This window comes from Ailuropoda melanoleuca, chromosome 2 (genome assembly GCF_002007445.2).
Source record: "Ailuropoda melanoleuca isolate Jingjing chromosome 2, ASM200744v2, whole genome shotgun sequence".
In the NCBI taxonomy this organism is placed as follows: Eukaryota; Metazoa; Chordata; class Mammalia; order Carnivora; family Ursidae; genus Ailuropoda; species Ailuropoda melanoleuca.
The window spans coordinates 32,361,827-32,387,144 of NC_048219.1; the positions used below are offsets into that span (position 1 = coordinate 32,361,827).

Genomic DNA, 25,318 nt, shown 5'->3' on the forward strand with positions numbered 1-25,318 from the left:
GTTGGTTAAGCATCTGCCTTCTGCTCAGGTCACGATCCCAGGGTCCCGGGATCAAGCTGCATGTCGGGCTCCCTGCTCAGCAGGAAGCCTGCTTCTCCCTCTCCCTCTGGCTGCTGATCCCCTCACTTGTGCTCTCTATCTCTTTCTCTCTCTCAAATAAATAAATAAAAGTCTTATATATATATAAAAAAAAGATCCTCAGGGTGGTGTTTTACTGTATTTCTAGATGCTTTGTTTTTTTTTGTTAGATTTTCCTTCCTCCCATTTAATCCAGTTGGGTTTGTGCCCCTACCATAGGCCCCTCAGTAGCCGTGAAATAAAATTCTACCTCCCCAGCTCTGATGAAGTTACCTAGGAAACAAGGTACTACCATGTACCAAACTGCCACCATATGCCAGGAGTATGACTTCATCATCACACGTTACACTATTAGGTCAGTCTCAGTGCACCTTTTCACAAATAACAAAAAAAAACCCTGAAGTTTACAGAAGTGAGGTAACTTACCCAAGGTCATATAGCCAGGATTGGAGCCTTAAAAGTTTCCCCATTGATTCTCAATTAACACTTGATGAGTACACTTACCCTGAAACACAGTATTTAGGGTGCTTTTCAGCTATCCCTCCAGTTGCTCCCACTATTCATTGGTAAGGTAAAAGAATTGATGGAAATTTCAGAGAGGGTCAGAAATCTCTGACCACTCTCCCAGATAATTCAATTTGTTACTCTATTAAAAGAAAAAAAAAAGATACAACACTACTACTACTGCTGGCCATGTCCTGGAGGAGAGGGACCCACTGGGGTCTTTCCAGTGAGCAGATAACATATTTAAATGCAGTCCATCAGTCAGTAATCTGCTGCCACCCCATCCTCCGAGAGCTGCTTTATTGAGCACTGTAATTGCTTGGATGCTATTATTCATTTCTGTAGCTGTTGCTATTAATTAAATATTTTTGTCGAAAGCTCCCCGTGACATTTCTTGCTGCATTCTTGAATATCTGATAAGATATACAGCCAGTACACTGGTACCCGCTGCATTTGGCTGATAGTCTTGTCCTAGTTTCTAACCCTCAAAACGCTAAAGAAATGACACAGTTTTAGTGGAATGAGGACTTCTATTGTTATAGGATATTTGTGAATTTCAAATGAATACATCTAAAGCACCTAGAACAGCACCTGGAATATACCAAATGTTCAGTAAATGGTAGCACATATTATTATTATTAATACTCTGCCCGTTTGCCCCAAATCTGCCACTTCTGATTCTCCACAGAAGCATTTGGATTGGATGTTCTAAATCAGACACTAAATGATACATATTGAAAAGAGCCTGGGTTTCTGAGATGTACAGACAGGAGTTTGAACTTTTCTCTGCCCCCCTGTTGGTTATGTGCCTGTGGAGTCTTTTAAACCTGTTCTCAATTCCCTCGTCTGTTAAAAACAAACAACAATAACAAAAAAGAAGGGGATGAGTTCAGGGGAATAAACTATTATCTACCCGGTAAGATTGAAAAGTTTTGGGTTAAACGGAGTTAAAAGGGTTTTTGTTTTGTTTTGTCTTGCTTTTGTTTTTTGTTTCTTCTGAGACTTCTCATAACCTTGTATACATTCATGGATTTCCAGGAAAGGGATAGAACATGTAAGGTTTTCCCAACTCTTTTAATCACAGAATTCATTTTGATGGCATACCTATTAACATTTTGTCAAAAACTGGCATTCTCTAGAAAATTCTTGAAATGGTTCATCTAATCTAGGTTCTTTGTTTCATAATGACAGTATGGTTGGGGGAATATATTAGTCTGTTCAGGCTGCCGAACAAAATACCACAGACATTTACTTTCCCACAGCTCTGAAGGTGAGGGTCCCAGATCAAGGTGCTGATAGATCTGGTTTCTTCGGAGAACTCCTATGTTGGAGTTCTCACAGCCTCTTGCTATGTCCTTGCATGGCTTTTTTGCTGTGTACACATGGAAAGAGAGAAAAATATCTCTTCTTTTCTTCCTCTTTCTCTCTCTTTCTCTTCTTCTAAGGCCACCAGTTCTACTGGATTAGGGCCCCATCCTCATGACCTCATCTAATTATAACTACCTAAAGACCCCATCTCTAAATACAGTCACACTGGGGCTTAGGACTTTACCATATAAACTGGGTGGGGAGACACAATTCAGTCCACAACAGGAAGGGAAAGTGACTTCTTCACTAAGGTTATATAATGAACCTGTGGACATTCCCAACCAAAACCTAGACCTCTTGACATGCAATCCCATATTGTTTCAGTGACACTTCCTAACAGATGGAGTGACAGTCTTCTGTTCATTCATTTACCCTCTGAGCACTGACGGCCAATCACATGCAAGTCACTATGCTAGGCTAGGCTTCAGGACCATAGACAAGAGAACAAATCCTTTGCCCTCAAAAAGGGAACTAAAATTCTAACAAGAGAACAGGCATGTGAACAGAGTTTCAACACACTTGACTTATAACATTCTAAAGAGCATGGTGCTGATCTGTGCTGATCTGTGCTGACCTGCACCGGCCCGCGCCCTGCAGCCGTGGGCAGAATCCAGGAGCTGGAGTCCCACGGAGCGGAGCTACTGTCCCCACACTGTATTATGCTGGCTGGATGGCACTGGACAAATTGCTCAACCCCTCTTGGAGCCCCAGTTTCTTAATGTGACAAATAGGGATGAGACTTCTTAGAGTAATTTGAGGAATAAATGCACATATGTATATCATCTAGCATCCTGCCTGGCACACCGTGGATGCACAATAAATGTTAATTCCCTTTCAGCTGGGGAGAAGATATTAGAGGGTTTTTAGGCCGCCGTACCCACAGACACTTCTTCTTCCTGGACACAGTAACAGAGTTAACACTCTGGCTTATTAACAAGGATGTGTGCTGGTGTATCAATTCTAGATTTCCAGAATCTAAGGTGCAATGCTGGCTTCGATCATTTATCTTCCCTTACTGCAGGGGAGTGATCCCACTGAGAGAGGTTTATTAATAAGCACACGTTCTATGTCGCTAAAAAGCCCCTGAACCTCTTTAAAAAAAAAATGGTAGCACCTGGGTGCTGCTGTGAATATATCCATACACATTTTTAATCCACACAGTTCCTGTCAAAGGCCTTCTTTAAGAGGACTTTCTTTATGAACTACCATTTATTTATTACCTGGCATGGACCAGGATCCTGTGTTCAGTATCTTAGGTAAGTTATTTCTCTTAATATGTAGAACAAGCTGGAGAGGGAAGTCTTATCAACTCTGTATTTTGGTGACCATATTGCAGAGCAGCCGAGTTAGAGGCAGGGCAGTGGTTCTCAAAGCACAGTCCTGGACCAGCGGCAGCAGTGGCACCTGGGGGTGAGTTAGAAATGCACACTCTTGGGTCCCGGAAGAGATCTACTGACCAGAAGCTCCAGGGGTGGGGTCCAGGATGGTGTGCTTCAACAAGCTTTAATGGGGATTCTGACGCACCTGAAAGGCTGGGTCTGCCGGTGATCAAACAGCCAGGAAGTGTGGGGTGGTTGGAGCTTGGATTTCTCTGACTACAGAATAAAGCCTTTCTCAACTAGGGGTAATTTTCCCCCTCAGCAAATATTTGGTGCTGTCTGGGAACAGTTTTGGTTGTCACAACTCAGGAATGGGGGTGCTACTGGCATATAGTGGGTAAGGGCTGGGGATGCTGTGAAAATCCTACAGCACACAGAATAGCTCCACCATAAAGAATTAGCCAGCCCCAAATGTCAGCAGTGCCTAGGTTGAAAAACCCTGGTCTACAACTTTATGCTGCCAGGGAAGAGATACTTAAAAGGGGAAAAAGTGAGGGAAAGAAAAGAGAAAAAGAAACAGGCAGAAGTGGGGAAGAAGGAAAGAAAGGAGAGGAGAGGAGAGGAGAGGAGAGGAGAGGAGAGGAGGAAGGAAGAAAGAGAGAGAGGAAAGAAGGAAGAAAGGAGAGAAAGAAGAGGGTGGAAGGAAGGAAGTCAGAAAGGAAGGGAGAAAAATGAGAGGAGGGAGGGAGGAAGGAAGGAAGGAAGGAAGGAAGGAAAGAAGGAAGGAAGGAAGGATGAAAAGGAACTCTTGAGAGAGAAAGGAAGGGAGGAAGGGAGTTAAAAGTAAGAAAGGGAAGAAGAAGGAAAAGGAGGGAAGGAGGCAGCGAGTGAGGGAGGGAGAGAGGCAGGCAGGCCGTCCATCAGGCTAAAAAAGGACTTGGAGAACAGTGGGAAGGCCTGTCCTGCCCTTGGATGTCAGGAAAATGATGATCAAAATGTCCAGTTTAAAATCATTGTGCTGAGCCCAGGAGCTCCGCTGAATGGAAACTAAATAAGTCTTCAGTATATCATACTTAGTGGAACTTTTGGATGTGAAATGTACTTACAAAATAATGTGGAATTTCAAAAGCATGTTGTCCTCTGATAAGCCAGGGTTTGGAACCAGACAGAAAATATCTGTAGGGACAATTACCAGACATTAACAGTCGATGAATGTGATTTGTAACTTGCAGCTGCTGTATTTATTTCAGCACATTAACATATAAGACGTTTGTCACCTTACCAAATGCCTTTAATATTTTCTTTCCCAGTGCGAGTTCAAGCTCTGCCTTCTTCCTCTCTCTGCTGCTGTTTCATCTCATACCTGTGTCTCTCCTCGCTCAACACTCTCTGCTCTCCTGTCTACTGCCTTTCAATCTTCCTGCTGCTCTCTTCTCTCCTCATCTTTGTCTTCTTTCTCCCCATCTGCTGTCAATCTCCTTCCCTCCTAGCTTTCCTCTCTCTAGTTATTTTTTTCCCATCTTCCCTTGTGCTCCTTCCCTATCCTGTCTTTTCCACCAGTTTCTCAATCCTTGTTTTTTATTTTTCTTCACTTTTCTCTAAATTATTCTTCCTTTTTCTTCTCTCAGTTGCTTCTTCTCTCCACCATTTCTCTTTGTCGCCCTAATCCTCTGCCTTTTCTCTCTGCCCCTCCATTTTCTGGTCATTTCCCTCACCTCTCACGTGCTCTCCCCACCCCTTACTTTTTTCTATCTCTAAAGTCTTAGCCTGCATGCCACCTTCTGTGAAAGGGGCTCTTTTCCAGAGCCCTACCTTTCCTGAGTTCTCAGTAGGGATGGAGACACATACTTGTGGAAAGGTGGTCTTGTCACTTTGGGAGAGCAGGGACACTCTCCTCCATAAAGGACAGGAAGACTGCAGATCATCCCTCTGCTGCCTAGGAGTACTAGGGCCCCATTTCTGACTATGGTTGGCAAAGTAAGGACTCCCAAAGATAATAAGTCCTAATCTCTGGAACTCATCAACGTTACTTTATAAGGAAAAGGGTCTTTGCAGATATGATGATAATAGGGACTTTGAGATAGAGAGATGACCCCCGTTAGGCCTAAATGCGATCACAAGCATCTTTATAGGAGAAAGATAGGGAAACTTGATGCAAAGGGAGAGGAGAAGGGAGGTGAAGACAGAGGCAGAGATTGAAGAGATGTGGCTGCAAGCCCAGGAATGCTGGCAGCCACCAGAAGCAGGAAGAGGCAAGGAAAAGATTGTCCAGGGTCTCTAGGAGCGCAGCCCTACCAACACCTGTATTTCCACAATGGGATGCTGATGGCGGACTTCTGGCCTACAGAACAGTGAGAGAATAAACTGCTGTGTTAAGCCCCCCAGTCTGTGATTATTAGTTACAGCTGCCACAAGAAACTAACACACTGCTCTGGAGTCTTATGCAATCCAAACATTAAGGTCTGAGTTTTTGGATTCATTATTATTATTATTATTATTATATTATTAATCTATGACTCCCTTCTTAGCTGATGAATCCACTGAGCCCTGTGTTGTCATCTTAGAAGACTTGGGTGGGTTTTGGTTTTTTTTAAACTTGTGGGCACTTTGCATATTTTGGTATCTGTAGGTTATGAGTTAACTGTATAGTGCCTAAATACAGTAAATTCCTCAACCTATTTCCTGCCACTTGATATATATCCATCAGTCTGAAATTCACACTCTTTTCTTTCCCGACCTACTAGGATGTGGAGAACAACATAGGCTCTGAGGACAGCAGACCGCCCTTGCCGCCCATCACCTGCGAGGTCTGCGTTGTTACTACACCTCTCTGAGCTTCTGAGTCATCATCTACAAAGCAGAGTTAACCATTTCTCTTTTAGACACCTGAAGCCAAAGAAAGCAGCAGATAAAACGCAACACACATTATGTACGGGGACCCACGATATCTGAAATAAACAAATGCCTTCATCTCAAGTGCCAGAGCATCTTGGGAGCACTAGAGAACATATATCTGGCATAAATTAAATACATACATACATACATACATACATACATACATACATACATACAAGAGTTTGGACCTAAACAAACCTGGGTTTGAATCCTAGGTCAACCAGTCCTCTAAATTTGGGCTGTTATTTATCCTTTGAGTCCCCTTCCTTATTTGTAAAATGGCGACAATACTATGTCGTATATTGGTTTATTGTTGTAAGGGTTAATTAAGATGCATGGAAGTGCCTGGCATAGATTATGTGTTACTGTTATGAGTATTGTTAATAAACATCACATTTGTTCATTTTATCCTAGATATAGGATGTATCTTCCTAGAAAAATCACTCAAATTCTTGGAGCCTCACATGCCCCGACTAGGAAACAGGGACACGTGCCCCTCCCTCCCTGGGTTATTGTAGAGAGCTGAGGAAGTCACCTGTGTGACTGTGGTTGGCATCATGACCTCAGCATGGGGGGCATCATGACAGCATCTTCTCCAGGCTGTTGAGGATATTATGCTCCTCTCCACGGCACTGACGAAAGAAACGTCAAAGAAGAAACCTGATTTTGCTGGTTTCTCTTTACTGACATGTGTTAGATAGTTGGCCCTCCATTTTATGGAAATCCAATTGATACTATTTATAATTTGCACTGTGGAAGGGAGACAGTTCATTTTACCAGACAATTCTTCATTTAGCCAAAGTATTCAATGATTCCTTTAAATGTGCAATTCCCTCCCGTCTTTTAAAATATGATTCAAATGAGGAAATTTTCATTAACCCAACTTGTTCGGGCTCCTCTTCTTACAGCAAACACACCTGTCTGGGTCAGGACTGCTCTGCTCTGCGTGCCTCGGCTTTAGCATTCACTCTGCCTCTCTTGCACCTTGGGTCCGTGTCAGTGCCTTCAACTTAGATTGAAAGTCCACTGGGTCATTGCTTTCTGACTGGCATCTGTGGACGCTTCCCAGGCAGGGCGGCCACGTGGGAAATGTTGCTGGTCATCACTGTCAGATGACTGCGCTGAGCACCTGTTGGCCTTAAAATTTACAAACAGAAAGCAGCAACTGACACAGCCCCTTCTTGAAGTCCTGTCCAGTTTTTCTCTGCCTGGTTCTAAGTCCAAAATCCATCCCTCGTTTATGCCAGCTTCTGCCTTCCTTAGCCACCCCAAGCTCAAGGTGGAAGGGTGGGAGGTGGGGGCCGGTAGACTAAGGAAATAAACTGGCATGTGTAATTCATCCCAGACCCAGTGCTAGGCTACTGAAAACTCTGCTTCTGAGACTGAGATAATAGACTCATGCCAGGGCGCAGGAGCTCTAACGGGAGTCAGAGCCAAGGAGCTGGGAGCAACAGGCAGAGGGCATCAGAAGTGATACTTCATGTTGCAGAGTGCACGGAGGTTTTCTGAAGTCACTCATATTCTCACATTTATGCCTCACAGCCACCCCGAGAGGCCAGTAATAATATGCATTATTTTCATATATTATACCGATGCATATGCACGCATATTACACAAATTTTCATCCATTCATTCATTCAGAGAAACTGAGGCTCAGTCCACAGCTGAGATCAAACAGCTAGATAGTGGAAGAGCTGGGATTCAAATGTAGCTCTGATTCCAGGGCAGGCCAAGGCTGGAGATACTAAGCCAGTTGCCACTGGAAGCACTCGGTTTACTTGAAGATCCTTGGCCTCGATCCATTGGCCAGGGGGAGGACGCAGGCGGGGCTCACTGGAACACATCATGGGGAGTACTGAGTAGTTTTCTACAGGAGTGGGAGCATCTTATCAATAAGAGTTGAGCATCTTTGAGAAGAGCCCCAAAAGGAAGACAACTGACATGCAGCTAGAGGGAGCACAGGCAGCTTCCACTGGCTGGGACAGCCCTCAGGGAAGAAGCAGTGGGGAGAGTGAGCCAGACTGCTGAAAATCATCTCTCGGTTCTGCCACCAACCAGGAATGCCAGCTACTCAACCTCTCTCCACCTCCACGTCTTCATCTGTATAACAGGGGCAATGATAGCACTGTCCTCATGGAGTTAGGATGATGAAACCAAGTAACACCTCCAAAGTTCTGAGGACACCACCTGACCCCCCCCCAAGCATTTGATAGATGTTAGTTAGTATCACTTTTCTCACCCACACTTGGCTACGCCCTGCAATGGGGCCAACTCTTCCTGCCTGCACCAAGCTGATTTGCATGAACGGTTTCATTGAGGACGGTCTGGCTTTTAAGGCAGAGCTGCCACCTCACAGCTTGCACAGGACCTCCTCTTGGGGCACAGGTGTGGCAGCAACAGGAGGGCCTCCCCACGGCGCCATATCCAATGCGGGCTCTCACCTGGCACTTTTCTTCAGTTGGTAAACGGATCCCCAGGAAACAGCAGAGCTGAGGCGGTGGTTCTCAACCCAGAGTGAACATTAGATTTCTGGGGCCCTACTGCCAGAGTTTCTGATCCAGTCGGTCTGGGCAGGGCCCAAGAATCTGCATTTCTAACAGGTGCCCTGGTGAGGCTCCCACCCGCTCCCGCCCTGACCGTTCTGGGAGAAAGGCCTGGGAGGCCCATCTCTGCCTTCTCCCCGCCAGGAGTCACCGCTTAACCTCTGAGCCTCAGTTTCTCCATCTGTGAAAGAGAGTCCCGGGCACAGCAGCTGTGGGATGGGATGAGATCACCCTCGAACCATATTTACATAGTGCCTGGAGCACAGTGAACAGCCTGAGCATACACACACTTACTGCATTCCCATTAGCATTTCACAGGGCGTGGGGGGGGGGGCGGAGGAGGCAGCTGGAGCCTGCCAAAGAGGTGTTCAAAAAAGCCTTTTTAAAAAATGTTACATGCATTTCAGAGCTAAAGCCAGCCTCCTGAGGAACGGAAAAGAAACACATTCACACTGACTTTATCCCCCCACCCCACCCCCGGTTTTTTGCTTTTCTCACATAATTAGTTACTCCCACTGACAATAAAATTTATATCGCAGCCTTCTCAGCCAGGAGGAGGCCATTCGCTACAAGGCTACAAGGAATCCCTGTGTTCCAGATGAGGAAACTAAGATTTTTGTCAGACTAGTGAGCCTCAATGCCCCCAAAATCATGCTCCCATTTTTGTTTATAACTTCATTGCAGTATATTTTATACATGATAGAATTCACCTATTTCAATTGCACAATTCCATGATTTTTCGTGAACTCACCCAGTTGTATAACCTTCACCATCAATCAGTTTGAGAACATTTTCATCACCCCAACAAGATCTACTGTGCCCTTTACCCTGCCAAGGATGATACAGGGGTTGGGAGCATTGGGGGTGGACGAAGTGTTGTGGGCAGGGCTGTAATACATGAGTCTGCCCAGAGCCCCGGGCTGGAGTTTGGACCAGTGTCAGGGCCAGTGTCTGGAGGCAGGGTGGGTCATTGTCATTCTGAACACGTGAGGCCCATCCCCTGAAGGTGCCGAGAGCCCCAGAGTGTGTGGCCTGAGGACGCCGGGACCCCGCTAAAGCTGCAACTTGGACGGAGTCTGCTGTGAAGAAGAATCAGCAAATATGCCTCATCCTCATGGGGCTCCTTGGCCCAGATGCCCACACAGCTGGCTGTGGCCAGAAGGGACTCAGCGCCTGGCCTTGGTAAAAAATGAAAAACCAGTGTCTCAAGATCCAAGGCCAGTTTAGAATACTAAGACATAAAACGCAAGATCCCCTTTGATCCTTCAGGTCACAGTTGCTCAGCTGCATGCCAGCTGTAATGATTGATTAATAATAATAATAGCTAGTATTATTTAGAAATTACTTTGTGACAAGGCATGGTGTTAAGAAATCTATGTCCCATTCACGATGTTGTCATTTAATTCTCCTAACAACTTTTTGAGACAGGAATACTTTCGGATCCTTTTTTTTTCCATGAAAAAACTCAGGCTCAGAGAGGTTTAGAGACTTGCCAAGTACACACAGTAAGGAGGTGACGGAGTCTGAATTCAAAACCAAGATGTTTGCTTCCAGAGCCTGTGTTCTCCCCAGGTAGCACAGTGGTGCCAAAATAGAACAAGGGAGCGTGGGACCAGCACATTCAAGTTTTTGGAGTATGTCCCCATCTATAACCTGGATGGAAGTCGCATGAAGGTGGGGGCCAAGTCTGCTCTGTTCCCCATTGAATCCCAGCACCTGGCACCATGCTTGGCACCCAGAGGTGTAAGCATTTATCGATTTGACATTGTTGAGCCTCTATCATGTGAGGTAAAAAGACACTGGGATATCCTGGCTTTGTCACTCAGAAGTTGAGTGACTGGCAAGTACTTCTCTGTGCCTCAGTTTCCTGATGGGTAAACAAAACAAAACAAAACAAAAAGGAAGTCATCATTTTAGAGGGTTGTTGCGAGGATTAAATACTTTCAGCATCTTGCTGCACAAAGCCAGCTGTCAGTGATACCCATACAAGTATTATTAATATTCCTATTGCAGAGATAAGGAGATTTGGGCTCGAAAGGAGACTCTTCCTAGCCAAGGGCCAAAGGGAGAACATGGCCCCGCGGCAGGACACGCGTTCCTGTCTCTGGACTCCAAGGTAGTCCAAGGCTTTTTCTTGACCTTACAGTGCTCAATAAATGTCTATGGACTGAAAAACGTGCCTGGCCCCTGACTCAGAGCCAGAAGAGAAGGTACTGGTGCAAACCAGCTCCCAGAGTGCCCAGAACTCCTGCAGGGGAGACCTTTTGGGAGGCCCTGGGGGTCCAGAAGACAGGGGAATTCTTACTGACCCCATGAATTCAGAGGCTCCTTCCGGAATGGAAAGGATGCTCTCCCAGACTGAATCCCTCTGGCAAGCACCTCCTCTCTGCCTCCCTCCCGTAGGAATGTTCCTGTGAAGGTGAAACATGTGAATTCTGAAAGGGAACAGTGAATGGTTGCTCCCGTGCATTGTTATGCAAATGATACACAAATTGGAGTCTTAAATCTGGCCCTAATGATGCCATCCTGCTTTGTCTTCTAGCTTCCCTGACACCCATTCTGAGATGCACCGTACAGATGTTAGTTTATTATGTACACCAATAACTCACTCTACATCTCAGCGAGGTGGGCTGTTAGCAGCCAGCGTCTCAGCCCTGATCGCGACGGAACGCGTCCCTGTGAAAGATGTGTGATTTAAGCTCTCTGCAGCCCACAATTCACGCGCTTTCTTTTATCAGGGCCCACGTGGCAGCTAATCGTGCGACGGGGTGATGGCAAATCCAGAAACAACGCAGATCCCACAAAGAGCCTGATTAAAATATAATAATTTTTAAAAATGATAACATTAAGAAAAAAAATCTCAAGGATGTACAAAGAAAACCAATTTAGTTTGAGCCAATCCTTCATCCTCAGAAGGATTAGAAGAAAGGTTCTGCTTTATGCTAAATGTGGAGACGACTTTGCAGCCAAAACATAAAAAGTCCCGCTAATTATTCTTTCAAGTTTCCACATGCACTTTATTAATCTTTTCCCCCACTTTAACAGCCACAGATGTAGGCTTAATTCAGTGTGTGTTTCAGTTCAGCATGTTAGCTGCATCTTTGGCGTTTCCTGCACTGGGGCGGGCAACATGGGCAGGGCTAGGAAGTGGAAGTCATGTCAATCACGTGTGGCATTCTCCTTCTAGGAGGTAGCCTGTCTTTAGCATATCTCAGCCAATGCACTCCAGGAAGAACAGTGTGATGTCTTCGGAGAGTTGCTCAAAGAAAAAGAGACAGCTGAAGGAAGAGTCAAAGCAGTGATGATATAAAACACCCTGTCCTGCCTAAGGATCTGGAAGATGCTCATTCCTCATGACGGATCCAAGGGAAAAACAGTAAAATAGACAGTACGATAAAGTACCAATTACATGGAAACTAGACACTTGAAGTTCAGATTCATTTTTACATCTCAGGGGCCATATTCTACTTTATTCTTTCATGTATTTGTCCGTCCATTTTTTTTCATTTGTGATTGAATAAATTACATCACTTTGTAAATATATTGCCTGCACAGGAGGTATTGAGCACCTACTGTGTGTTGAACACTGTGTATGGGACTTAGGCAAGTAGGATACAAATATCCTATTTTTCAGGAAAAGGAAGAAGAGAAAAAGAAATGCTACGTATTGAGTGCCTACCACGTATCAGACACTGTGCAGAGAACTATCAGTATTCCTTACACCCTGAGCGGTAGATATGATTTCTATTTGCAGGTAAAAAATCCGAAGCTGAAAGTTTAACTAACTTGCCTAAGATCCCTTCACTAAGAATAGTGGGGCTGGGGTGCAAATCCAGAACCGCCATACTCCTAATTCGGGGTTCTTTCCAATCCCAAATTATAAGTGCCTAGGATTCATGGATCATGTGGTTAATAATTGCAATGCGAAGTAAAGGTGAAAACAAGTTGATAGGGAAGCCTGGGTGGCTCAAATGGTTAAGGGTACACCTCTTGATTTCGGCTCAGGGCATGATCTCAGTGTTCTGAGATTGAGCCTCACGTCAGGCTCTGTGCTCNTTCTGAGATTGAGCCTCACGTCAGGCTCTGTGCTCAGCGCTGCTGAGTCTGCTTGAGATTCTCTCTCCCTCTGCCTATGCCCCTCCCCCCGCTCGCATGCACGCTCTCCCTCTTTCTCTCTCAAATAAACAAAATCTTTATAAAAGAGTGCATAAAGCATTATGGAAACTTGGAGGAAAAAGAAAATGTGACCAGCATAGGGGTAGGGAGCTGTGTTNAATCTTTATAAAAGAGTGCATAAAGCATTATGGAAACTTGGAGGAAAAAGAAAATGTGACCAGCATAGGGGTGGGGGGCTGTGTTGAGGAAGGAGCTCTANGAAAATGTGACCAGCATAGGGGTAGGGAGCTGTGTTGAGGAGGAAGTGGTTCACTTAGGTCTTAAAGGGTCAGACATATAGTGTTAACATTCAAAAAGGACATTTATAGGACAGGGGACAGCTTAAGCAAAATCCTAGAGGCTGGAAAGCTTGGAGTACGTTCAGAGAAATCGTAGTTCACAGTGTGAATAAAAGTACAGAAAAGTGAGTTTATAAATGAAGTGTAGGGTCAGACTGCAGAACTTCTGATATCATAAAAGGCATTTTGCATTAAAAAAAAAGTGGAGAAAACTCGTTCCATCTTCCACTTGTAGTAAACTTAGAGAATGCTTAGTTTTATACCAGTCTGAGATGTATCAACGCAGCTAAAACCAATCCTCTTTGCTGAAAATATTCACGTCTCAGCATGGCTGCTAGGGTCAGAAGGCCTGAGTTCGGGTACCAGTTCTTGAGCTTACCTAGTCAACAACCCTGGGCCGCAGTGATGTGCTGCTCGCTGATTTACATCATTCTGAAAGACTCACAGCCATAAGGGTTGGTCAGGTTAAGCATTATGTGCCAGTTACATAGCAGGACAATTAATGGAAACAATTAACAAATACCCGTTATATATTTATTTATCCAACATATTCCAGAAACTATGCACACACATGTACTAATGGGAAATACACACAAAAATGTTCTCGTTTCCACCCCAGAACAACTCTGAAAGCAAGATAGCATGATCCTACTTTGCAGTTGAGGAAACTGAGATCCCAAGAATTTGAGCAGTTAAATCAAAGATCGTATGCCTAAAAGCAGAAGAACGCAGTTATTCTAAATCTAGTGTTCTTTCCAATATCTTGCTATTTCCTCACACTTGCCATTTAAATCGATGTGGCTCTCAACCTGGATGCTGCTGAACGCTTCAGGAGTGTCCAACTAAACAGCGAGCAATGTTCCAACTTCATGTGTGTCATAAACTGCATACTGTCGGGGGAATGCTAAAATCTGGGCATGGTGCAGGGTACGGCTTGCTTGGAATCGTGTATATTGGGACTCAGCCTACCCATTTTATAGGATAGGCAATTGTTCATAGGATATAGAGTTGTTAGGAGGATAAAGTGAGACAATGCATGTAAAGACCTTTTGATAATATAAAACACTGCTCTTGTTTCAGAGGAAAAGTTAGAAAATTTTCTTTAACATAGTTTTTTGTACACTTGTTCTGTGCTTCCCACTACCGGGACATAAACTCCCTGGGTGTTAAAAGTGTCTTCTACTTGTCTTTTGACACCACAATAGCACCCAGAATAGCACATGATACTTCCAGGAAAGCCCCCCAAAATTTTTTTTAAAGATTTATTTATCTATTCGACAGAGACAGAGACAGCCAGCGAGAGAGGGAACACAAGCAGGGGGAATGGGAGAGGAAGAAGCATTAAGTAATTTGCTGAAGGTCACACAGCTTAGTTTAGTGACATATAAGATGCAAACTCAGATCTTTTTACCCTTGTAAGCCTGATTATTGAATGAACTGTTTTTTCTGATCTCCTCTCTCTTCTGCCTTTAGAACATAAATATTTAAGGTACTGAACAATTATTTATTTCTTCTTTACTGAAAAATGTTTTATTGAGCAAATGTTTTATTAACAAATATATGGCTGCATGTTTATATATTTAATTAATGTTCTCTGAGCCTCATTCAGGGACCGTAGGGTACAGAGATGAGTCACAGACACTTTCTGACCCCAGGAAGCTTACATTCTGGTGTGAGGATGACTGACCAGTCAGAAGACAATGAAAATAGAATATGGTTCTGACGAGAGATACAGAGATACGGCTAAGCTTCAAACCCACTCAGAAATAACCAGAGTAATTAATCCAGCTGCTGAAACAGACAACCCTCAAATCTCAGTGGCCCGATGCAACTAAAGTTTATTCCTCGTGTCACAGTCCAAGGTGTGCTGGGAGGCTTTACTCCGCAGGGTGGCTCAGGGACTTAGACTCCTCTATCTTGTGCCTCTGCCATTCTGGGGGCCTCTTCAGAGTCCCTTGCTGCCCCCCCCCGGCTGGCCCACTAATGGTCGGGAAAAGGGAGGATGGCAGATTGTGTGATAAGGTTTAGAGCCAGGCCTGGAAGAGGTGTACATCCTACACGCCACCATCCACCTAGCCAGCCTTACCTCTGAGCCTCTGGGGGTTACTGACTAGATGCTCCCCTTCTCCTCTTCCTTAGCACAGCCCCAACCTTCCTTACACACAGGGGCCATGCGGGTTCTGGGTTCTGGCCCTGAGTCATCCCTTAGAAGAGAGTCCTCCAACCCACTTCAGACTGGGATAGGAAGAATAAGCCTTTGTGGTGTGAAGCTATTGGGATTTTAGAGTTATTTGTTACAGCAGCTTTTGTGAACTTGTCCTAAGAGAGGTCCCAATTCCTTTACTCGAAAATGGAGAGAATAGTGTCCTGCCACAGGATCAAATAATAAAACGAGTGTGAAAATTCCCACATGATCTAAAGTAGCACGGTTACTCCACATTCATTTTACCCCAGAAAAGCGACTAGAATTCCAGGTGTGGAGACATGATGGGATGCTAAATGGGAAATCCAGGCTCTTTTAGAAGACCATGCCTGAGCCATGCACTGCACAGACGGCGGATTTTTTTCCTGGGCTTCTTTTCATACAAACCACTCTGTACACATGTATTCATTCCTTAATTAAGACACAAGTGATCATCCCTAGCAAAGGGTCTGCGGGACAGTAAATGTCAGACAGAATCAGGCAACGACTCCTTCCCACACATCTGGATGGTTGTTTCCAACGCAACAGTTGCTCCCCACTTCTGTCCTATTGCCCCCACTTTATGTGAATAATATAACTATTAGTGGGTGCTGGAGCCAGCTCACAGCAGCTCAGAAGACCATACCCTGCTCAGTTGGGCACATCACCTCCCAACGGTAGAGGAAGAGGAATAAAATACTTAAAATGCTCCTGTCTTTGTGTAATGTTACACAATTTTGTAAAAGCACTCATACACTGCAGATGTTCACCTGCTAGGGGTCACTGTGGGTGAGTTTAAGCAGTTGCTGCCATGCTGTTTAGGCAGGGAGGGAGGTGGAATTCATGGAGTTGGGCAGTTTGCTCTGTGCCAAACAAAGATGGCGGCTGAAGATGTGGCTCCTGGGCCCTGGCTGTTCCAGTCCACTGCTTGGTCATAGTTCTTGAAATATCGTACCATGATAGTATCTTGTCCCCTTCTAAATTACGATTGCTAGTTGCTAAATCTACCACTGCCCACCCCATGTGAGAGTCTCTTGATACAAAATTTAGAAGGTTTCCATTTTGGTGCCTCAGGAGTAGAGCACGTTGGTGACATGCAACTGGTGGATGTTTTATAAATGGTTGTTTAATGAATAACTGAATGATGTCAGTGAATGGAGGGAATGAAGCCCCTGACTGACAGAGGGAGGGACGGGACACAGAGGCTGGCAGGGTAAGGCCTGAGCCCCAAGAAAGGAGGGGACGAAAAAAAAGGAGAAGAAGAAAGGAGGGGATATGGAAAGGGAGGTAGCGGCCACTGGACAGCAGCTTCAGCTTCTTGACCGCATTTGCCCAGGCCCCATGCCAACCTTGGCCTTCACAAGCCTACTGTGAATGTCATGCTTTTTAATTAGCAAGATGGCAGGCTCCTTTTGTGAATCCACCAAGAAAGCCAGAGTCCAACAAGAGGGAGCAGGGAGGCAGCTGCCCATCGGTAGCCTTGGTTCAGCTCTGCTGGACTGACCAGTGCCAAATGGAACCCACCAGCCTGAGACTGAGACACATGTCTTGGCCCTTCCGGTCCAGCACCGTTCCTTTGACTCTGTAGAACAACTATCTTTCCTCTTCAGAGCCCACTTGACATCTCGTCTGGCCTCAGGCACCTCTGTTGTTCATATCCCCCTGAGCCCCTCCAAACACCCCCTTCACCTCCCTCCTTACTCCTTCATGCTCTTGGCTCATTTTCCTATTTCCATTTTGCCCCCTAGACCTGACACTTAATTGTTTCTTGGCTCAGAAGTCTGGCTTTACTCCTTGGTCACAATTTATACTTCTGATTATGCTGCCTTTGGCCTTAATTGGACAAACATCTTGTCTCATCCAGCCCCGCTACCACAGACACCCCTGACAAACACGACTTGAAAAAGGATCCGGCCTCTCTGGCTTCTATTATTCCCTCCATGGAGATTGTGTTGGTATGATGTTTGTGTTCCCCACGTCTATTCTTCCCAAAAATGATCTGTCTGGTGAGTGATCACTGTGTCCTGGCTGTACCTTCAAATCACCCATGATACTCCCCGAAAATCTACTATCTGGGCCTGCTGCAGGCTCTCTTTCTAAAAGTTCCCAGGGTTCATTCTAATGTATGGCCAGCACTGAGAATCACTGTAAGGGAAAGGGGCTGAGCTTAAATCCTCGGACAAGCGACATCAAGGAGAAGATGGGGGACTTCTGCAAGAAAGACACAGACAGAGGTGCAGCCCCCACTCAGCATAAGGATGCGTCGTGTGCAGATGTGAAGCAGAGAATTGCTGCTACCACCTTGCAGCAGATGAAGGGAGACAGCCTGAAGCAAAGCCAGCCCATGAAGGATGGAGTGTTAGGTGGTGATTGGACCCTGAGTCCAGTGAGGTGGAAAGACTCTGGGTCCCCATCATACCCTTGAGCCAAGGAACCAACCTGACCTCGAGTCTTGTCATTTAATGAGATAATATAGATCTTTATCATTTTAAGTCAGAGGTCAAAACGTTCTTTTTCTGTAAAGGGTCAGAAAGTAAATATTTTAGGCTTTGCCAGTCCTCCAGTCCCTAAAACAGCTATCCTGCCCTTGGACCGTGAAAGAGGCCATAACAATACATAAATGAATGGGCATGGCCATGTTCTAGTAAAACATGGTTTGCAGAAACAGGCAGTGGGCTGGATAGAGCCTGTGGGCCATAGTCCACCCAACGCAATTTTAAGTCATCCTGAATCAATGTTTTGTCACTTGCAGCTCATGGTGATGGAAGTATGATTTGCTACATTACTGATCCCTTCCACCCTGCTGAGCCCCAGGTACATCTCCATGTATCCATTCATCAAATCCTCCTTGAAGCCCTGCAGGCATGTCCAACATCTTCAGAACGGACTGTCTCTAGATCTGCTTCTCCTCTTCCATTCTCCACTTAGCAAGTGGCACCATCACCTTGAGCTGTTCCAACTCAACCCCCGTCTCATCTTCATTGCCTCTGTTGTCCTTTGTCACCCAGCCACCATGTTCCATCAGTCTTACCTGCCAAATATTTCTCAATCCTCCCTTCATCCCAAACTACCTACTATATACCAGGCACAGTGCCAGGAACTGAGAACATAACAATGTGTAAAGCAGATGCAGTCCCTGCCCTCGCAGAGCTTAAGATACAATCTTTGATGTACAATAAAGAATAGCTGGCACCCGCCATTACTCGGGCCTCTTATGTGTCAGGCTCTGCACTAGGCACTCCACAGCAAGAGAGCTGATCTCCAAGGCATACCAGAGTGTACATATTATTATCTCTTATTCATAGATAAGGTGACTGAGACTAAGAAGGACTGACTCACTTGCCATGGTCACAGTGGCACAGTGGTGGCAGCACCAGAACAGGAGAGAGATCTGTCCCCACACCAAAGCCCAGGCCCTCCTCACTCCCCCATCCCCTGCTGGTCCATTCCTGCACGAGGGTGGCTTTCTGAATCACATTGTCCCTTTGGGAATTCTTCATCATTGAGTACCCAGAATGACACCTGGCTATCACTTTGGCACAAAGCCCATGATGAACGTCTCATCAGCATAAGAGCTGTGCAATTAGGCACGGGCTGTTCACACACTCATGTCGGAAATCAGTCACTCTGTTCTCTGCCAAATAGGACAGCCACCTGTGTCCAGGCAGAACTTAATCCCAGGAAACAGTGAAAACCTGAGTGCTGGAGGGTGGGGGGTTAGGTTTCCGCAGCAAGAGGCTCTTTCAAGTCAGGCTCTGGCTGCCTGGGCCCTGCCATCTTCCTCTCACATGGGGCATCTGAAGGTGGGTGACTGAGGAACTCAGCCATAGAACCAGGTGGACCTGCATTTAAATCCTGCTGTGACTTCAGACAAGTCACCCAATCCCCCTTGCCTCCACCCCCACCTCAGCAACTGGAATTATGCTGCCTTACCTGTCACGGTGATCCGAGGGGTGGAAGGTGAGGAGGTTTGAGAAGAAGGGAGAGCATGGAGCAGACCTGAACCAGGGCTCAGCGGGTGGCAGCCATCTTCCCCTGCTCTGGCCACTCATGGCCCTTGGCAGCCCCTCCAGCTGGGGCTGGCAGAGGAGGGCATACAAGGCTCTCTTAGTAGCTCAGGAGTCTGAGCCCAACGCAGATGCAACCCTGGCCCTCCTTGCGGCGGCTGCCTTTTCTGTTCCAGATATACAGCTAACTGCTTCACAGGTACATTACATTGAATTATCATTGCCCTGTGGGGTGATTATCCCTAGGTAAAGAAACTGAAGCTTGGAGAGCTTAACACCCTACAGCTGGCAGGTGGTAGCGTTAGGACTGAGCCCTGGTTTTCGGGCTCCAGAGTCGAAGCATTTAACCATGTCGCCACTCTGGTTCCCATCTTCAAACCGTATTCTGCTTATTATCTGATGGGTAGGTGACAGTATTCTGATGGCATGTGTCTCCCTAACTTGTTTAATTCACCAGGTCCTCCAAGTTTAGAGCTGTCTCTCATTCTTGTTAGCTGCTCCCTACCCCTCCATTCCTCCAGCCAGGTACTGGAGTAGCAGCCAATGTCTGCAGGCCTGCCTGCTCAGCTAAAACGTAAAAGACTCCCATTTACAGGACAACTAGCTAACAGCCAGGCACAGTACTTGGCACTTTAACTTATTTACTCTCCATACTAATCCTAAAGGAGGCCTCATTGAGCCAGTTTTCTGAAGGTTCAGAAAATGACAGCTGTTGAGCGTACAGGTGGCATTCACAGATAAAACTGCCCACAGTGCCTGTGCTTTTTCCTCCATCCAAGTGCTTTTACTCCCCAACTCGGCCCTCATATTCCCACCCTCTCTCTTGTCTCTCTCCCTCTCTCCTTTCCTCCCTCCTCCTGCCCCCCTATCTCCCATTCCCTCCTTCTCTACCTCTTTCTGGCCTCCCTTTGGGAGCTGGGGCTACTCACCAGCTGCTGGCATCCCTGGATCTAGCCTATCCTAATGACCACAGATCATGAGTTCTGAGCTCTCAAACCTTGGTTGCCTAGTAACAAGCCCTACCTTCCTAGACCCTCCCGCAGCCCCCAGCTCCAACCCTGGCCAGAAATAATAGACTTCTGACCACTTCTGTTACCCTTCAAAAATGTGCATTTAACCAAGGTTTTTAGTATAAAATCATTGGCCACTAGAGCCAGGGACTTCAGAATGGGGATTTTGCCAGAGGCCAGGACCTTAGACATATAGCAGAGAAGAAAAGGCCTGGGGATCAGCTGACCTGGACTTTCTAGGACCAGGGATTTATTTAAAAAATGTTCACTGGCTATTAAGACTCCAGCCATAATGCACATTAGGAGCTCCCCGCAACGAGCACTCCTCTATGGGTTTTGCTGATACCATGCCATCTGCCCAGGCCCATCCCTTCCTCACCACAGTCTAACTTCTTTTTGGTCTGGACAACTCTCACTGTTTGTCCTTCATCCTATGAGAAACTTTGCCCCCACACCCCATCACAGGTTTGAGTCCATTTTTGTGCCCTCATACCAAGTGTTAACATCCACCAACTACTCATCAGATGGTACTGGAATCTGTTACATACGTGGCTGTCTCTTCTACAAGCCTAGGTAAGTTCTGCAAGGGAAAGGAATGAGGATTCTGCAAATCCTAGTACAACGCATGGGGCCCACTGAGTGTTTTTAGAATAGGAAGACAAAAGAGGATAAGTAAGAAGGAGAAGGAATAGAAAAAAGGGAAAAGAAGGAAGGGAGGAAAAAACAGAGGAAAGTTATAGAAGATAAAGAATGAGGGGAGGTAGGGAGGTAAGAAAGATGAAGCAGAGGGAAGAACTGCACGCAATCTGCTGTGCTACGTCTTGGGAGGGGGTCACAGAGTGAATAAGACCAAGTCCTTCCTCTAAGAGGCTTCATATCTACTCAGGGAGACACAGCAGGGGAAGGATGAAGAGAGTCTGGAGAGCAGGCAGGGAAGTCCTATGAGCTGGAGTAAGCCAATCGCAAATCCCAATTTGGGACACTATGCCTATCCAGTTGATGGATTTCACACCAGCAGCACCTTCCGAATTTGGTGATTGTGATGAAGTTAGAGCCAGGTTAAGTATGGGTTTAGTAGATAGATTCTTTTTTCCTACAATCTTATCCAGAGATCCTGAAATACCTGATGAGCACTGCCTAGGACATGCCTTGTACACAGGAGATGGTGAATATTTATGGAATAAACAGGAGGCATAAAACTTTATTAAATACAGGATCTTATTTCAAGCATCTCACAGGCATGCAACTTGATTGCTGAATGGTTAACTGAAGAGTACCTTGTGATTCCTGATACCTTCCCTAAGCCTGACACGTAGTAGGTAAACAGGTGTTGAATAAACAAAGTTTCAGCAGCGTCTTCACCATCGCCTCAAATTGCCATCCCAATCCCCCATCCCCTGCCTTGGTCTGAAAGGAAATGGAGGAACCTTTTAAACATTCCTCAACAAGCCCATTTTTACTACACTGCACATGAGATCAGCAAGGTCTCAGTTGCCTTGTTTAAATGACACTGAGTTTGAAGCTTTACGTAATAGTTTGTTTCTCTAAGACACGGAAACATGTTCAGAAATATCTGAGTCACTGTATCTTTGCAGAATCAAAGGTGTTCATTGTTTTCATAATCACTTCCAGTTTCCAAACCACATTAACATTTCTCCCTCCTCCAGACCCTTTCCAGCCTTGCCTGAGAAACTCAAAGCAGTACTGAGTTGTCAAATTCCTATGGACAAGGTTTAGGGTTAGAAATGATGCATAAAGAAGGAGAAAAATTCCAATTATGTGATTACTCCCTGGAGATTGGGCAGGGGGATGAAGGTGTCACTTGACAACATTATCATTCAGGAGAGAGGCACTAGAATACAATGGAAAGGCTGCAAGATTTGGAGTTAGAGGACCCATATAAATCTCAGCTTCACCACAAACGAGTTGTATGACCATGAACTAGTCACACTCTATCTGGGCCTCAGTTTCTTCATCTGTAAGATATAATAACCTAAGAAGGTCTAAGATCTTTCCCAGCTCTAATATTTGGAGATGCTTAAAAAGGCTCAGGACATTCTGATGACCAAAAAGTGAAGAGTGATTCGAACTACTAGGGCAATTCATGTTTCACTTACTTTTAAGTTATGGGAAAGTTCTTTTGGTCAGTGACAGACGCCCCATTCACTACTGGAACAGATGCCCATGACTCCAAAGTTATAACATTAGGTATTAAATTTAGAAATCAAAAAGGAATAAAATTGTGCTTTTCTGTTTATCAGTTTCTAGCCTTATTAACAACTTTTATGCCATCAGTAATGTGGTTGATTTTTTAACCATAGAAGTTAAGACAATACTTAGCATAGGAAGAAGTGAACACATTGACATTTATGGCCTACCTATTATTAATTACTATTTATTCAGTACCTACTATACATTAGATACTAGGTCAGAGATATTCCTTATATGATCTCATTTCACATCTATATGTGCACCATGAGGTAGTCATTTTTCCCCATTTTACAGATGAGACATCTGAGACCCGATAGGATGTGATTTGTCCAGTGTAATATAACTAGGAGGTAAATCTGAACCCAGATCTGTCTGATACTTGGACCAATATTTTTTCTATTGTATCACTTCTGAAATATTCCAACTAAGTAAAGGGGTCCCCATCAGTGGGAATAATCAAGTACCAATTAGGGATGCTGTAAGAGGGATCGCGATACTGGAGTGGATCCTGCATGCTTGGATTGGGTGACCTTGTAAGTCCCTTCCAAACCAAGAGTCAATAATTCTATGACCTTAAGTCACTGCAAATAGAATAATGAGAAGCAAGTATCACTAAGCACCCACTCCCTCAACTGCAGAGGATTTGCAATGTTTGATCTCTTTTTCTTTTAACGATTCCTACAGCTACCTTTCTTCCAAGAATACTATCGCTTTCAAATTCAGAAAAGTCCACATCCTGACCCTTCCCCACTGCTATCATTGCTCCATTCTTCTAATGACCCACTATAACCACAGAATTATTATTCTGCATTAAGACTGGTCTGTATAATCCCAGGAGGTAGAATGAGGAATGTGAAATTTAATTCAGTAGCATAGGAAATATCCACTTGTAATCCCAGGCAACATTAAGCTGGGCTGCTCTGCTTGATAATGAGCCCCTCCTTTTTACTGGATGTGTTCAAGAAAGTGCTTAAATACCACTTTTACATGAAACCATGGCCACTAATCACCTAAAATAACTCTTTCTTCTGCTTTTTTACAGCCATTATCTCTAGAATTCTTGTAAGGAACTTTGAATATATTTGAGCTTCCTGGCTAGACAATAAACTGAGGACAGAGACTATGTCTCTGTGTAAGGAACGCTGTATAACAGAATGCTCCCTAGGAAGAACTCATCATCAACAACAGCTTCACCATTATTAGTATTTAATCAAGGGAAATTCCAGCTATTTCTCCAACAAATGGAAAACTTCAACTGAGACTGCGTTTTCTGTGAATGGATCCCTCCAGGAGAGAGTAGAGCAGGCCCTGTAGGGAAACTGCCCCCCTCTCAAGGGGGCCTGATAGCACAGCTGACCCCAGTGAGAAAGTGGATAAAACTGCTGAGATCAAGGGGTCTCCTGAAAAGACAAAGACTAGGACTCTGCCGGTTCCCAAATAAGGACAACCAACAAAGCAAGTGTTGCAGAAATGAAGTTTCCGTAAGAAAAAGATCATTTGAACATGTGACCCAAGCGCAAACCCATGGCTCAGAGGCTGATGGAAAAGACTGGATTGAATGCAGCATGTGGTGGAAACCAGAAGTCCCTCCAGGACTAATCTTCCTAGTGTGTTTGTCATGCGCTGGGCACAGGTGCTGAGCACGTGTGTATAACCTACATGGCCAATTGCTATGTGCCAGTCTCTGTTCTAAATGTTTTTCTCAGATAGACCCCTCACTCTGTGAGGTAGTTAGGTGATATTGCTACTTTGTGGATGATCAAACTGAAAATCGGAGAGTGGTAATTCGCCCAAGTTCACATGACTAGCAAGCAGGAGAGCCAGGACAGAGCCCCAGATATTCCAGATAAAACCACTGGGGAGGGAGACTTCTAAAGAGGAATGAGGAAATTCCTATCAATAAGAGTAGAAAGGGAGCCGTAGGATTTAGTGGAAAAATAATGATATGCATTATTTTAAGCATAAGCATATGATACCCATAGCTGAAAAAAAATGGGGGAAAACATGGAATGTGGCCAAAAGACCAAACAAAACAAGGATGGTTACAAGAAGGCAACTTGTATTGTCAGAGCAGGAATGGAAGAATGGAAGTCTGTAGGCAAAGGTAGGAGTGGGTACAGAGGAAAAATCAGAAAACTGGTAAAATGAAAGCAGGGGAGTAGTGGACCTAAAGGGGCAACATGTAATGGGCTGGATCAATTCTAAGCAATATGAAGCACCCAATTAAATTGAGGTGATGTGAAGGAGTTGAGACTGCCATTAAGCTCAGAAGAAGCTAAGGGGCTGGGGACCAGAGGCATAGAACAGTTGGTCAAGATAGGCTTCTTTCTCCTCTTATAAAGCAAAGCCATTTCCAACAGTCTAGAGAAGGTGGCTTCCAAGAGGCTGGCAGAGGGTTCGTCTTGCTAGGGAACTCAGGCTATTAGCTGTCCTGAGGCACCTCGAGAGAGCCGATGGAGAAAGCCCTTAATAAAACTCTTCCTCAGAAGCCAAGCCTCTACCCTCAAAGCACCTGGCTGCCTTGAGGATCTGTTGGCTCTTGACTTTATCCTGGAGATCACACAAGGGCTCTCCAAGGCATTAAGTGCCAAATAATTGCCCCATGCAGACTTCCCAACTTAGTCTGCTGGTAAATCACAACTGATATTCAAGAAGCTCCTGTTTGATTCTCAGCTCGAAGGACAGCAGTGCAAAGGAGATGCTTGGGGGGTGCTGGAGAGACCCAGTTAAAGCCTTCCGGAAGCCAA

The 25,318-nt window shown here is 45.2% G+C and overlaps 1 protein-coding gene across 9 annotated transcripts in view; it reads right to left on the reverse strand.

Annotated features, from left to right (window-relative positions):
- Positions 1–25,318, reverse strand: part of DAB1 (DAB adaptor protein 1) — a 1,110,909-nt gene that overhangs the window by 884,042 nt on the left and 201,549 nt on the right. Inside the window, exon 4 of one of the 9 annotated variants that reach the window (XM_034653284.1) lies at positions 4,376–4,445. The exons of the other annotated variants lie outside the window; for them this stretch is intronic. The gene's annotated coding sequence lies outside the window, so the exon portion shown is untranslated. The remainder of the gene's footprint in view (positions 1–4,375; positions 4,446–25,318) is intronic. 9 annotated transcript variants of the gene reach the window in all.